Raw genomic sequence first — 4,163 nt, 5'->3', positions numbered from 1 at the left:
TTAGAGAAGTTTGATTCATCTCAATTAGTTTTGAGTTGTGGTTATGGTAATGTTGAAGTCATGCTAGTAAGGTGTTGTGGATCTAGAAATACTTGTGTTGAAGTTAGTAATTCCCGTAGCATGCACGTATGGTGAACCGCTGTGTGATGAAATCTAAGCATGATTAGTCTATTGATTGTCATCCTTTGCGTGGCGGTCGGGATCGCGCGATGGTTTATACCTACCAACCCTTCCCCTAGGAGTATGCGTTGAATGCTTTGTTTCGATTACTAATAAAACTTTTGCAACAAGTATATCAGTTCTTCATGACTAATGTTGAGTCCATGGTTTAGATGCACATTCACCTTCCACCATCACTATCTTCTTAGTGCCGTGCAATTTTCGCCGGTTCACAAAACCCACCATTAGCCTCCCTCAAAACAGCCACCATACCTACCTATTATGGCTTTTCCAAAGTCATTCCGAGATATATTTCCATGCAACTACCACCATGACATGTGCCACCACGTCTACATTGCCATTGCATGATCGTAAGATAGCTAGCATGATGTTTCCATTGATGTCTATGCCATGCTAGATCATTGCCACGGTCCACTACCGAAGGCATTCCATATAGAGTCATAGTTGCTCTAAGTTTTGAGTTGAAAGTGTGATGATCATCATTAATGGAGCATTTTCCCTTGTGAGGAAATAAAAGAGGCCAAAGAAGCCCACAAAAAAAAAGAGGCCAAAGAGCCCACCAAATAAAAAAAATGAGAGAAAAAGAGAGAAGGGACAATGCTACCACTTTTTCCACACTTGTGCATATTAAGCAAAATGATCTTCATGATTGAGAGTCTCCTGTTTTGTCACCACCATATAGCTAGTGGGAAATTTTCATTATATAACTTGGCTTGTATATTCCAATGATATGCTTCCTCAAAATTGCCTTAGGTCTTCGTGGGCAAGCAAGTTGGATTCACACCCACTAGTTCTCTTTAAGAGCTTTCACATACTCGTAGCTCTAGTGCATCATTTGTATGGCAATCCCTACTCATTCACATTGATATCTATTGATGAGCATCTCCACAGCTCATTGATATGCCTAGTTAATGTGACTATCTTCTCCTTTTTGTCTTGCAACCTCCACTACATTCCACACCATCTATAGTGCTATAACCATGGCTCACGCTCATGTATTGCATGAGAGTTGAAAAGGTTTGAGAAAGTAAAGGTGTGAAACAATTACTTGGCCGATACCGGGGTTGTGCATGATTTAAATTCGTTGTGCAATGATGATAGAGCATAGCCAAACTATATGCTTTTGTAAGGATAACTTTCTTTTGGCCTTGTTATTTTGAAAGTTCATGATTACTTTGCTAGTTTGCTTGAATTATTATTGTTTCCACGTCAATAGCAAACTATTGTTTTGAATCTAATGGATCTGAACATTCACGTCACATAAGAGGAATTACAAAGGAAACCTATGCTAGGTAGCATGAAAGCATCAAAATTTCATTCTTTATCACTTCCCTACTCGAGGACGAGCAGGAGTTAAGCTTGGGGATGCTTGATACGTCTCAAACGTATCTATAATTTTTGATGGTTTCACGTTGTTATCTTGTCTTCTTTGGTTGTTTTATGTACCTTTTATATCTTTTTTGGGACTAACTTATTAATTCAGTGCCAAGTGCGAGTGCCTGTTTTTTCCGTGTTTTTGACACTTTTCAGACCTAATTTTGGAACGGAGTCCAAATGAAAGAAAAACCCTGAAATGATTTTTTCTCGAACGGAAGAAGACCAGGGGGCTTTTGGGCCAAGCCAGGTGGGCTCCAGGGAGACCACAAGCCCCCACTCCGCCACCAGGGGGAAGCGGCAGTGGGCAGGCTTGTGGCCTCCCTGGCCGCCCCTTGACCTAGATCTTTGGCCTATAAATTCCCAAATATTCCGCAAAAAATCAGGGGAGCCTTGAAAATTCTTTTCCGCCGCCGCAAGCTTCCGTTTTCGCGAGATATCATCTGGAGACCCTTCCCGGCACCCTGCCGGAGGGGACTTTGGAGTTGGAGGGCTTCTTCATCATCATCATCGCCCCTCCAATGACTCGTGAGTAGTTCACTTCAGACCTACAGGTCCGTAGTTAGTAGCTAGATGGCTTCTACTCTCTCTTGGATCTTCAATACAAAGTTCTCCATGATGTTCATGGAGATCTATCCGATGCAATCTTCTTTGGCGGTGTGTTTGTCGAGATCTGATGAGTTGTTGATTTGTGATCAGATTATCTATGATATATATTTGAGTCTTTGCTGATTTCTTATATGCATGATTTGATATCCTTGTAAGTCTCTCCGAGTCTTGGGTTTTGTTTGGCTAACTAGATCTATGATTCTTGCAATGGGAGAAGTGCTTGGTTTTGGGTTCTACCATGTGCTGACCTTTCCCAGTGACAGTAGGGGCAGCAAGGCACACATCAAGTAGTTGCCACCAAGGGTAAAAAGATGGGGTTTTTATCATTGGTTTGAGATTATCCCTCTACATCATGTCATCTTGCTTAAGGCATTACTCTGTTCTTATGGACTTAATACACTAGATGCATGCTGGATAGCGGTCGACGTGTGGAGTAATAGTAGTAGATGCAGAAAGTATCGGTCTACTTGTTTCGGACGTGATGCCTATAGAAACAATCATTGCATAGATATAGTCATGACTTTGCGCGGTTCTATCAATTGCTCGACAGTAATTTGTTCACCCACTGTCTACTTGCTTTCATGAGAAAAGCCACTAGTAAACACTACGGCCCCGGGTCTATTCACATCCATCGTTTACACCTCCACTTTTACTTTGCTTTGTTACTTTGTTGCTTTCTGTTCTCACTTGAAAAACAATCAATAAGGGATTGACAACCCCTTCATAGCGTTGGGTGCAAGCTTTTGTGTCTGTGCAGGATCTTGACATACTTCCGCCGGATTGATACCTTGGTTCTTAAACTGAGGGAAATACTTACCGCCGCTGTGCTACATCACCCTTTCCGCTTCGAGGGAACACCAACGCAAGGCTCCAAGGCCACGGGGGAAATCCTTTGCATACTGTCCTAGGAAGTCCCTTAAGGCGTACCGTAGCTGAAGGATTCCTGGTGTCGTCGACACAACTATTTCCTGGCGCCGTTGCAAGGGATACACAGCAAACATCAGAAGTAGTTCTGGCACCGTTGCCGGGGATACCTAGGGCAAAAGAGCCTCAGGGAGTCCACAAGCCAGGGAGCCGCGGGCCCCCCCGTCCGCTCCATGAGGGCTTGTGGGGTCCCTGGTGGGCCCCTGCCCTGATTCTCCGGCTTTCCGATCTTTTTATGTTCCGGAAAAAATCTTTTTGGCAGTTTCATTCCATTTGGACTCCGTTCAAAATCCTCCTCTGATAGGGGTCAAAAACATGGAAAAAACAGGAACTCGCACTTGGCACTGAGTTAATAAGTTAGTCTCAAAAAATAAATAAAAGACATACAAAACATCCAAAGTTTGACAAGATAATAGCATGAAACCATAAAAAATAATAGATACGTTGGAGACGTATCATTGAACACTTTATCCTACAATGAGTAATTTCCCATCTAATATATTTACTCCATCGATCATGTCAAACTCAAAAAAACTCCAATAGAAGAACAAAGAAACTCCAGTTTGACAAACAGAGAACTGATCTGCTTCAAACATCAGATCGACATTCAAACATTATCTAAACACGTCCAACATCCAAGCAGCAACATGGTCGTCACCATGTTCACATTCCATCTAGGTGCTTCTGGAAACACATCTCAGTCGTCATTCCACTCCCTTGAATTCGATACTACTGTTTGCATTAGTTGATCATGTCTAGAATCTTAGTATCATCTAGACATATAAACCCGAGGACCAGAGTGTTCTTGGGATTATCTCATCCAAGTGGATGAATATTTCCCTCCTTTCTAAATGGATATGGAGGATCACCTCCAGCGAGGGAGGTCTGTGGTTAGATATTATTTGGGCAAAATACTTTCGTGGAGAGCCACTGGTGTTCGCCTCTAGATCTGGGGGATGGCAATTCTGGTAGTCCATTGTTCAGCTCATGCCAGTTCTTTGGCTAGGCTCCTCTATTGAAGTGGGACAGGGCAATTCCACTTTATTTTGGCTTGACCGATGGTGTGGACCCCAGGC

This window comes from Hordeum vulgare, chromosome 3H, assembly GCF_904849725.1.
Source record: "Hordeum vulgare subsp. vulgare chromosome 3H, MorexV3_pseudomolecules_assembly, whole genome shotgun sequence".
Classification (NCBI taxonomy): domain Eukaryota; kingdom Viridiplantae; phylum Streptophyta; class Magnoliopsida; order Poales; family Poaceae; genus Hordeum; species Hordeum vulgare.
This window is presented reverse-complemented; position numbering follows the sequence as displayed.